The sequence below is a fragment of the Benincasa hispida genome, chromosome 4 (genome assembly GCF_027475165.1).
Source record: "Benincasa hispida cultivar pf3 chromosome 4, pf3_genome.v1.1, whole genome shotgun sequence".
Classification (NCBI taxonomy): Eukaryota; Viridiplantae; Streptophyta; class Magnoliopsida; order Cucurbitales; family Cucurbitaceae; genus Benincasa; species Benincasa hispida.
This window is the reverse complement of record NC_143481.1, coordinates 22,001,383-22,014,383: the sequence shown is the minus strand read 5'-3', so window position 1 is coordinate 22,014,383 and position 13,001 is coordinate 22,001,383.

Genomic DNA, 13,001 nt, shown 5'->3' with positions numbered 1-13,001 from the left:
CTACTCTCTTAAATATCTCTAAATGGTGAATGATGCACACATAAGACAAGATGATCGCATAAAGTGAAGATCTTTAGGTCATGCTAGCTAAGTACTTCTCAACCCATTAGAAAATTTAGCTATTCATGCGAATTGTGAAGAATTTGAACAAATATTGAAATGAGAGTTCCATTTTCTATAAATAAAGTGCAGAATACAAAACAATAATGGAAAGTAGGGATAAGAAGCCCGGTAGCAATGCCTTGCTTCCCGAGGCTTTTACACTGTCTTTTCACTCCAACTCTGCCCAGAAGAATATCCTTGCTTTTGCAAGTGTCAGCCCTCTCTCTTTTTGTAGTACTTTCCGACAGTCTTTCAAGCTGTCTAAGAATGTTCCCTCGGCGTCTTCTTCTCTTTGCTCGCCTCCACCTTCTAAGTATATGAATAACTACAGACTAACAACTAGCCCTTTTGAATATGATCTATCTTCTATATGTGGCGAACTCCTCTAACGATGGTGGCTTTCGGTATTTATAGAGTTCAAGGTAAAGAAGATTTTCTTTCTAATGATTGCAATGATGGGAGGTCATTAAATCTTCTATCTGATGCGCCGATTAATGGTCACCGAAAAGTTGAATGTACTTGCTACAGTGTGTCGTTAACGACTTGTCAACGAAATTCGGATTTAACCGTCATCGGCTTTCCATCTCATCATGATTTATTAAGCTTTCACCTTGATGCGCCGTCTTTATGCAGCCACCTTCTTAAGCAACTTCTCGCAAGCGCTTACGATCGCATGACTTTGTAGTCACTATCTTTCCATGCGCGCAGACGCCTAATTCCTTGGATCGCAATTTTACTTGCGCTAACGTATTTTTCTACACAAAATAAGTAAATTAGCTACTTTTATGCGATGGGTGCATGCGATCACAATATTCTCAGTTTACCACTTTTGGACACGATTTGTATATTCTTACCGTCGCATTCCCTCATTGTTTTACTTATTTTCACTATAATAACGTGCATTTCTACCTGTTATCAATGATTCAGAATATACTAGAGTAATCCTTGGTTTTGAACTCTATCTCTAACAACATCTCACACAGAGTGTCATTAGGGTGTAGTACGAAAGTCTATGCTTTAAGGCCTAGCATGTGTTTCCCGGTTTAGTGAATGCTCTAGTGAGTTTGCCTAAAAACTCCATAGGAAGCGGCCCTCATTTCCACATTCACACAGGTGAGTCTATCAAGAGTACTCCTGTAGCTAGGTAGCCCACTTGTCATCAAGTACAAATCTCATTAAGAACTGAGTTCAACATTTCTTACGCTTTAGGATATCATGCTTAGACTATAAGTCATAGGAATGGAACTCTGTGTTTGGTTTAGCATGATTCACTATATATCACTTGTGATCAATTATTACTTGTTGAACTTGTTTCTTGGGATCTTCAGTCTATAGGTTGGGTTTTCCTCACCATGATTCATCTTTCTATAGGCATGAGTCCTATTCTTTCTGAGGTTTTGAAAACCTTTTCTCTGGCCAGTCCTTTCGTCAAAGGATCTGTCAAATTTTCATCAGTCCATATGTGATCCACTCTAACTACACCAGTAGTGAGAAAATCTCTAATGGTACTATGCTTACGACGCATTTGACGTATCTTTCCGTTGTACTAATGGTTCTGAACTTTTGCGATTGCTGCAGTACTATCACAATGGATCAATATGGCTAGTATCGACTTTTCCTATAACGGAATCTCTTATAGCAGACTTCTAAGCTAGCTTGCTTCTTCACTAGCTGTCACTAGTGCTATCATTTCTGACTTCATCGTAGATTGGGCTAAAATAGTCTGTTTCTTGGACTTTCAAGAGACAGCTCCGCCAGCTATATTAAAGATATAGCCACTTGTAGCCTTTGAATCATCCGAAAGAGAGTTCCAATCTGCATCGCTGAACCCTTCCAGGACAGCGGGAAACTTTTGATAATGAAATCCTAGGTTTTGGGTTTTCTTCAAGTATCTCATTACCCTGTCTATAGCATTCCAATGCTCTTTACTAGGTCTGCTTGTAAACTTACAAAGTAATCCTACAACATAAGCTATGTTAAGCCTAGTGCAGTCAATAGCGTATCTAAGATTGCCTATGATTCTCACATACTCAGATTGATTAACACTGTCACTAGTGTTCTTGAACAACTTGACACTAGGTTCATAAGAAGTACATGCTGGTTTACACTCAAAGTAATTATATTTCTTTAGAATCTTTTCTATATAGTGAGATTGATCCAAAGAAATTCCCTTTTCAGGCCTATTTACTTTTATGTCTAAGATTACACTAGCTTCTCCTAAATCTTTCATGTCGAAGTTTGCACTCAATATTGATTTACATCATTTATGACATGCAAGTTCGACCTAAAGATCAATAAATTATTTACATATAAACACAAGATAGTGCAGAGGTTATTACCAAACTTATAGTAGATGCATTTGTCACTTTTATTGACCTTGTGATAGGCCTCCAATTATGTTGCAATATAAAAAAAGAAAGAATAAAGGAGAAAATGGGAAGTCGGCGGTTGAATTGGTTAAGGATTACTTTCAATTATGTTGGGAGAAGTTGTGGTTTAAAAAAGGGAAAGAAACCGGAAGAGAAGGCAGTGAAGTCTGAATATCAAGAGTGAGGAATGAGAGTTCACGAGAGTGGGAGTTCGGAAGTCTCTATCGTGTAGAATTCATCATAGTGTGCCGCTCATCGTCTACTTCTTCTACTAAGCGTTCGTGTAGCAAAACTCAGCAATAGTGTAGCATTTGGTAGGCGATCGTATAGAATTCAGTAAGCGATCGTGTAGTATCTTGTAATCGATCGCAGATGTTTTCGTGAGCGATCATCTAGTATTACTCATCGATCGTGTAGTGCCTGTAAACGATCGTATAGAGTTTTGTAAATGATCGTTTGGAGTTTGATAAGCGATCGTCTAGTCTCTGTTTGACTCATATCGTTTAATAAAGAATTCGTTCATCGTTTAATTGCTATTCCGGGAGATTGCACCAACTCGTTATATTAATAAAGTCTTTCAAGAATCAATATCCTAACAAATTGGTATCAGAGCAATCACCTGGGCAAGTATGGTTCATAAACGTTTTGAAGAGAAACTGGAGTTACTAGAACAATAGATCTTTGGATTTAGAGTCGAAATACAGAAATTGCCAACCATAGAGGAGAATTTGGCATCGTTAGCGAAGAGCATTGAGAGTTTGGGATTGCAGGCAGAGAAGCATCAACAAATGCTCATTTTTTATGTTACGAAAATGGCCAAGGGAAAAGCAAAGATGACGGAAGAGGCAGAAAGCTCGAATACCCATAATGTCTACGGAGCAAATAGTTCGGTGAAAGCCGCCGGAGAAGATGCGATTAGTGACCAAAGTAAGTTCAAGAAAGTAAAAATGCCAATGTTTAGCAGAAGTGATCCAGATGCATGGTTATTCAGAGCAGACCGCTATTTTCAAATTCATAAGTTGATTGAATCTGAGAAGATAATAGTGGCGGTTGTGAGTTTCGACGACTAAGCATTAGACTGGTACCGGTCGAAGGAAGGCAGTGAGCCATTCAAAGATTGGGAAAACTTGAAGAAAAGGATGTTAGTGCGATTCCGATCGATCTTTAAGAGAGGGATCAATCTGTGGAAGATTGTTGGCTATTAAACAAGAAACGAATGTGGAGGCATATCGAAATCTATTCGATAAGTTAGTAGCGTCGTTGCCTTATTTGTCGAATGAAGTTCTTGAGGAGACATTCATGAATGGTTTGGCGTCGTGGATAAAGGTTGAAGTTGAGTGTTGGGATCCCATCGGGTTAGCGCAAATGATGTTGTTGGCACAACGTGTGGAAGATAGAGAAAATGTGCAGGTCGAAGTGGGACAAGCGCGAACATACGGAGGCAAGATCCAAAATTCGAACTCTTTGAAATTCAATGTAGAAAATATGAGTAAGACAGTAGGCAAAAGTGAACCGAAAGAGGGAGGGAAGACCAGAGAAACATTTTCGATGAGGACAGTCATGTTGCGAGGAACTTCGGATAACAATAATCGGAGAGAAATTCCAGCAAGAAGATTAACAGATGCTGAATTTCAGTCGAAGAGAGAAAAATGCCTATATTTCTGGTGCAACGAAAAGTATACTATTGGCCATCAGTGAAAAGGGCGAGAGTTGAGAGAACTGAGATTTCTTGTAGTGCAGGCGTCCGGTGAGGAATAAGAGTTGTATGAAGATGTCGAAGCCAGAGAAGAGACGTTTGAATTGAATATGTTGACGCTGAGTAAGGAAATTTCACCTATTGCAGAACTATCTATGAACTCAATTATGGGATTGACGAAGCCCCGAACAATGAAGATTAAAGGGGAAATCAAAGACGAATCGGTGGTGGTGTTGATAGACTGTGGAGCTACACATAACTTCATATCGGAGGCCCTAACTAATTGTTTGCAGTTGAACATCACAGACACGACCAATTACGAAGTAGTTTTGGGATCAGGAACTGCTGTGCGGGGTAAGGAAGTATGTAAAAATGTGGAAATGAGGTTGAGTGATTGGAGGGTGTGTGATAGTTTCCTGCCATTGGAGTTGAGGATTGTTGATGTGATTTTGGGGATGCAATGGCTACATTCTTTGGGGAAAACAAAGGTAGATTGGCATAACTTATCAATGACGTTTGTTCATGAGGGTCGAAAGATTACTCTGCAAATGAATCCGAGTCTAACAAAGGTAGGTGTAACGACCCGACCCCCTAGGACTTAAGTTAGGTCATTACTAAATACATGTATGCATGAAACTATAAAAGACACTCGGTTATGGCGAAATAAATGCTAATTAAATAAGGTAAGTTCAAAAGACTTTTATTAAATTCAAATACTAAAATAATAGTAGGATACTCATAATTCATGAAGGATAATAAATAAGTCTAAAAAATAATTTTTAAAAGTAAGTTTTAAACATCAAAACTAAAAGCTAATAGAAACATGAAAAGAACTCTAAATCTCATAATGCGGAAGCGTAAAAACTAGTCTTAGTGACTCGATCACGAATTCCGCTTGTCCATCGTTGGTGTATCTCTACCCTTACCTGAAACAACAACATGAGAAAGAATGAGTATAAAATACTCAGTAAGTAACCCCACTACTAGGGCCAGACTGGGCATCTATGTTCTCTAGATACCCACCTCTGGTGAAACATATAAACTACTCTAGTCTTCATGGGATACATATGCACATGAAACAAGAAGACTGAGTCCTATCCTACTGTAGTTAAGTATGCCCCTACCTCTGGTGAATCCCGAAGGAGACATAAACTGGTGAATCCTAAAGGAAACACAAACTGGTGAATCCCGAAGGAGACACAAACTGGTGAATCCTAAAGGAGACACAAACTGGTGAATCCCAAAGGAAACACAAACTGGTGAATCCCGAAGGAAACACAAACTGGTGAATCCCGAAGGAAACACAAACTAGTGAATCCCGAAGGAAACACAAAATCTAATGGGCATCTAACTAATCAGTAAGGAAATTTGCACAGTTTCGACATCATAATCATCACTGTATGAATCTATGACATACATATAGACCTCAACATCATGGCTCTACAACATATACATATACCTCAACATCATGGTTCTACAACATACATGTATACCTCAACATCATCAGATCAAATACAATCATATACCTCAAGCACATACCATCTCATACTAGCATTCAAGTGTCTATGTGCATAAATAAATAATTCAGATCTTGTAACAGAACATATTTTAATCATGTTATACTATCAATCTTTCATGTTGTCATTCTGCCATAACCTTCATTTAACATGCTAGCATACATCTAATGCCTGGCCCGTGGGCAGTTCCAGTAGTAAAATTACTTACCTTGATATTAGGTCGAACCAAAAAGCAACTGAATCTTTGTGAAATTCTTAAATCCTTAATCAAGCCTAAACAAAAACTAAACTTTAAAATTAATAGTTAAGGCCAAATTCCAAACATCCAAATATTACAAAATATTTCCAGATAACCTTACCTAAGGTGTGGTCCAATTCGAATTCACCTTCCAAACCTCCAATTTTAATCCCAAATAATTAGCAAACCAAACTTTTCTTCATCTTGAATGAAATTCTTGAATCAACCCCCTAATCATAATTTGAAATTAGGCTTACATGATTAAAGTTTGAATCAAATACATACTTCACTACCAATGTCTCAAATAAATTATCCATCTGTAGCTTCACCAAAAAAATCACTTCTAAATGACTTTACCAAAATTTCTCAACAACCAAAATTAATCCACAAGATGGTTATTAAAGCATAAAACTTACCAAAACTCACTAAAAGAAACTTCAACTTCACTGAACAACACCTCAATACCTTCACAAACTTGAATCCAAAGTTGAAACACAATGGGTATCAACCAATTGATGCCAAAAGTAAATGAGTATTCAAGAATCAATCGAAAACAAACCCAAATGGAAGAAATCTTACCCAAATCGATAGATCCAGTGACGGCAAAAGCGAACGACGCTTGAGCAGTAGTGGACGGAGGTCATGAAGAAGAAATTGACACGGCAGCTTTGGGCAGCGTCGGACGGGCTCACGAACGTGAGAAAGAAAAAAGGGTGGGGTTTGACTTTTAAAAAAAACAATAATAATAATAAAAAAAAAACAAAAAAGGAAGTAAATATAATTACATTTAATTCCTTTCCATTTTATACTATTAAATTCCTTTCCGTTTCAAAAGAAAATTAATTCCTGCCATTAATTTTCAAATTGAATAATTTCATGCCAACAATTAAAAGGACTTGTCCAAAATTCCAAAAATGCCCTCCAACTAATAACAATTACTGAAATTCCAAATAATAAAGTTACTGAAATTACATTATTACTAAAAAAATGTGCGGGGTGTTACATTCTTCCCTCCTCAAAGAACTTTCGTCCTCGAAAGTTCATTCTTGAAAACGCTCTGGGTACTGGGTCCTTCATCTCATCTTCTCATTCCCAAGTAGCCTCTTCGAACTGGTGATTCTGCCACGAAACTTTCACAACTACTATTTCCCTCGTAACATTTTCACCTCTCTGGCGAGAATCTGCACAGGCCTCTCTTCATAACTCAAGTTGTCATTCAACAAATGGCTCAAAGTCAACTACATGGGACGAATCTATTCATATACTTTCTCAGCATCGAAACATGGAAGACATTATGGACTGAAGACAAGTTGGAAGCAATGCTAATCGATAAGCTACGGGGCCAATTTACTCCAAGACCTCGAAAGGTCCAATGAATCTCAGACTCAACTTCCCTTTCCTACCAAACTTCAGAATACCTTTTATAGGTGCCACCCTTAAGAACACTTTATCACCAATCTCAAATTCTAGGTCCTTACGTCTCACATCGGCATAGCTTTTCTGTCTACTCTGAGCTGTTTGCATACGAGCCCTGATTTTCTATATTGCCTCATTCGTGGTCTGCAGTAGCTCAGGACCTAGCAACTTCCTCTCACCAACCTCATCCCGGCATACTGGAGACTTGCAACTCTTTCCATATAGGGCCTCAAATGGCAATGTGCCAGTGGCAGTCTGATAGCTATTATTATATGAGAATTCCATTAAATGCAGGTGAGAGTCCCAACTCCCTGAAAACTCTAGTGCACAAGCGCACAACATATCTTCCAATATCTGGTTCAGACGTTCTATTTGACCATCAGTCTATGGGTGAAAATTGTACCAAAATCCAATCGAGTACCCAATGCTAACTGGAGACTCTTAAAAAAAAAAACTAGATGCAAAACGAGGGTCATCGTTTGACATAGCTAAAACTAGTACCAAAAGAGGTGTAACAACCCCTTCCATAAATAACTATGAAACTTAAGATGTTGAAAATCATCAACACTTTTACACGTCGAGCTGAGAACTGTTGAAAACGGTCATGAAGTTAAGAAAGTCTTATATACTAAAAACATATATCTGAGCCTACCATGTCACAGGGAAAACTTCATATGTGCAGTGAAGAAACTGGTCATACTATATAATGCGTCATCTGAAGATACGTACCAGAACAAATCTAGTCAACTGAAAACTGCTTCTACTCTAGAAGCGCCAACTATGATGTCTTTCCTAGGGTCTACATGTCTGAGAATAACTCTGTCTAATTAAGTCTCACATTCATGAGAAACTCATCATGAGGCTCTATGCTGTCATGAACTATAAAACTTGCTTGAGCCATCCTCATATTATTCTTTAGCTTGAAACAATCACATATCATTACTTAGACCCTGTTGCGAATGAGTCCAAAATTCCCCCGAAAATGAGGTTTTGAAGTCCTTGGATGCTAAAGCATAAGTCAATTGATAACACATTTTCATAACCTCGTAATAACCGTAATTGATCCTTGAAGTCATTTTTTTTAACGATAAAACCTTCTTGATTCATAAGTCCTAGCTTGGATTACTCGTACTCCCTAAAGCTAGTTAACTCATTGTCCATGCAAGAGAATACATACTATCTTGTAATGCTCCAAACCCACTTTTAGTAACTTCTTACTATCAACTCAACTTTATTGCCAAGTCTATCCCTTATACCAATGGTTATATTGGAAGATCCAACTTACTTACTTTTGTGCATATACCATTATTTGTCTACCTCAAGTTGGATTATTTTCTTTTCTCAATCAAATTGATGGTCTTGCTAGTTCATGTTTCCAACACTTGCACACAAAGTCAAAATCCCTTAAATCTTACTAATGCCCTCAATGTTTTACGTATTAACTAATGAAGCCTCAACATACCATATCAATAGTTCTCGAACATCTACTATTACTAGTAACTCCATTTTAACTTATCCCTTCTCGACCTTCTATTTTGGCAACATATTCTTATGTTAAAACAAAGTTCCATACCAAATCATCTATGTAAGCTATCTTTCTATCTAATACATATTGTCCCAAAGTCCCACATGATCATTAGATATTTTCTTTTACACCAAAATAAATATCTTGTAACCCCTCATATCTTGCCTCCAAACCATACTTAACTAGGAGTATTGAACACATTAAATTCCTTTCTCTTTCCAAAAAGTAAACTTCTTTGGATACTTTTCTCTCCTTTACACTTATCTTTGATAAAACCACCAAATTCAAGACACTTTTTTTTTTTCCATTGTCCAATTGGAACATAATCTCTTTACTAAGTTATATTTTACTTAACTCCTCTATAAGTCTTATCTTTCTCACTAAGAATTGAATCGAAAAAGAAATATTTATTAGCAATTTGCATACTTTTAAACTCCAAAAGACTTTTGTTTCTTCAAATTTGCGTAACTTATATCTCCTCATCACAATAAGGTGCAGGGTTTAGTCTAGGTATACTAAAATAATCATTCAACCTAAACAAATAACACCTTGCTTTAACCCCTTTAAGTCCAAGGTCATGTCTAACTATTTTAGCTTCCTTTAATGACATCTACTTCGCCAGATATTCCAAAAGAGTCCTTCATAACATTACACAGACTTTCATTAAATTTAAATACTAAAATAATAGTAGGGTACCCATAATTCATGAAGGATAATAAATAAGTCTGAAAAACAATTCTTAAAAGTAAGTTTTAAACATCAAAACTAAAAGTTAAGAGAAACATGAAAAAAACTCTAAATCTCATGATGCGGAAGCATAAAAACTAGTCCCAATGGCTCGATCACGAATTCTGCTTGTCCATCGCCGGTTCATTTCTACCCTTACTTGAAACAACAACATAAGAAAGAATGAGTATAAAATACTCAGTAAGTAACTTCACTATTGAGGTCAAACTGGGCATTTATGTCCTCTAGATACCCACCTCTGGTGAAACATATAAACTGCTCTAGTCCTCATGGGACACATATGCACATGAAACAAGAAGGAGACTGAGTCCTATCCTACTGTAGTTAAGTATGCCCACTACCTCTAGTGAATCCCGAAGAAGATACAAACTGGTGAATCTCGAAGGAAACACAAACTGGTGAATCTCGAAGAAGACACAAACTGGTGAATCTCGAAGGAAACACAAACTGGTGAATCCCAAAGGAAACACAAACTGGTGAATCCCGAAGGAAACACAAACTGGTGAATCCCGAAGGAAACACAAAATCTAATGGGCATCTAACTAATCAGTAAGGAAATTTGCACAGTTTCGACATCATAATCATCACTGTATGAATCTATGACATACATATAGACTTCAACATCATGGCTCTACAACATATACATATACCTCAACATCATGGTTCTACAACATACATGTATACCTCAACATCATCAGATCAAATACAACCATGGAAGCACATACCATCTCATACTAGCATTCAAGTGTCTATGTGCATAAATAAATAATTCAGATCTCGTAACAGAACATACTTTAATCATGTTATACTATCAATCTTTCATGTTGTCATTCTGCCATAACCTTCATTTAACATGCTAGCATACATCTAATGTCTGACCTGTGGGCAGTTCCAGTAGTACGATTACTTACCTTAGGTCGAACCAAAAAGCAATTGAATCTTTGTGAAATTCTTGAATCCTTAATCAAGCCTAAACATAAACCAAGCTTTAAAATTAATAGGTAAGGCCAAATTCCAAACACCCAAATATTACAAAATATTTCCAGATAACCTTACCTAAGGTGTGGTCCAATTCGAATTCACCTTCCAAACCTCCAATTTTAATCCCAAATAATTAGCAAACCAAACTCTTCTTCATCTTGAATGAAATTCTTGAATCAACCCCCTAATCATAATTTGAAATTAGGCTTACATGATTAAAGCTTGAATCAAATACATACTTCACTACCAATGTCTCAAATAAATTATCCATCTGTAGCTTCACCAAAAAAATCACTTCTAAATGACTTTACCAAAATTTCTCAACAACCAAAAATAATCCACAAGAGGTTCATCAAAGCATAAAACTTACCAAAACTCGCTAAAATAGACTCCAACTTCACTGAACAACACCTTAATACCTTCACAAACTTGAATCCAAAGTTGAAACACAATGGGTATCAACCATTTGATGCCAAAAGTAAATGAGTATTCAAGAATCAACCGAAAACAACCTAAACGGTAGAAATCTTACCCAAATCGATTGATCTAGTGATGGCAAAAGCGAACGACGCTTGAGCAGTGGTGGACGGAGGTCATGAAGAAGAAATTGCGCGACGACTTTGGGCGGTGTTGGACGGGCTCACGAACGTGAGGAAGAAAAGGGGGGTGGGGTTTGACTTTTAAAAAACAACAACAACAACAATAATAATAATAAAACAAAAAAGAAAGTAAATATAATTACATTTAATTTCTTTCCGTTTTATACTATTAAATTCCTTTCCGTTTCAAAAGAAAATTAATTCCTGCCATTAATTTTCAATTTGAATTTCAAATTGAATAATTTCATGACAACAATTAAACTCCTGCACTTATACTTGAAGTCCAAAATTTCAAAAATGCCCTCCAACTAATAACAATTACTGAAATTCTAAATAATAAAGTTACTGAAATTACATTATTACTGAAAAAAATGTGCGGGGTGTTACAGTAGGGGTCAATCTGAAATGTTCGATGAAAACATGAGATGCTGCCCTGCGAGTGCTTTAGGAGTATTTGAGGTTGGCTCAAGAGATAATGAAGAAGACTGTAAAAAAGGTGGTTTGACAACCATAATTTTACCTTGAGGACAAGGTAAAAGTGGAGGAGGAGGTAATGATAGGTCTCCAATTATGTTGCAATATCAAAAAAGAAAGAATAAAGGAGAAAAGGGGAAGTCGACGGTTGAATTAAGGATTACTTTCAATTCTGTTGGGAGAAGTTGAGGTTTAAAAAGGGGAAAGAAACTGGAAGAGGAGGTAGTGAAGTCTGAATATTAGGAGTGAGAAAGGAGAGCTCTCGAGAGTGGGAGTTTGGAAGTCTCTATCATGTAGAATTCGTTGTAGTGTGCCGCTCATCGTCTACTTCTTCTACTAAGCGATCGTGTAGCATTTAGTAGGCAATCATATAGAATTTGGTAAGCGATCGCGTAATATTTTGTAAGTGATTAGTCTGGTTGTTCCGGGGACAGCTTTCTAGTATGCGTGATTCTACTGCGTTTAACCCTGCCTTCGGCATCCCCCTCCTTGCGGTTAAGGTAACGACTTCGGGCGCTCAGCGGGATCCAGAGAAAGAAAGACAGACCTACCTACCAGTTCTGCAAATGCATGCAATGCTTAGGTGTAGTGAGGTGGGTATCTTGTAAGCGATCACGGGTATTTTCTTGAGCGATCGTCTAGTATTACTCAGCGATCGTGTAGTACTTATAAACGATCGTATAGAGTTTTGTAAATGATCGTTTGGAGTTTGATAAGCGATTCTATTCTCTGTTTGACTTATATCATTTAATAAAGAATTCGTTCATCGTTTAATTGCTATTCCGGGAGATTGCACCAACTCGTTACGTTAATAAAGTCTAGAATTAGTATCCTAACACCTTGAAACCTTTAGATAGGATAAGGTTGTCAAATTTTTCATGCCATTTCTTAGGAGCTTGTTTTAGTCCATAGAGAGATTTGTCTAATTTACACACCTTACTTTCTTGACCATGGACAACAAAACCCTCAAGCTGTTCCATGTAAATCTCTTCTTCAAGTTCACCGTTTAGAAAAGCAGTCTTTACATCCATCTGATATATTACGCGGTTATAAAGGGCAACGAGAGAGAACATGACACAGATTGAGGTAATTCTAGTGACAGGGGAGAATGTGTCAAAGAAATCTACGGTTTCTCTTTGTCTAAAGCCCTTTGCTACTAACCTAACTTTAAATTTTTCGACAGTTCTATCAGGTGTAAGTTTCCTCCTTAAGATCAATTTGCACCATATTGCCTTACAGCCTGGGGGTAGATCTACTAAGTGCCAAGTCCTATTTGATTTAAGTGAGTCCATCTCATCATTTATGGCTTCTTGCCATAGGTTGGCATCTATTGAGAA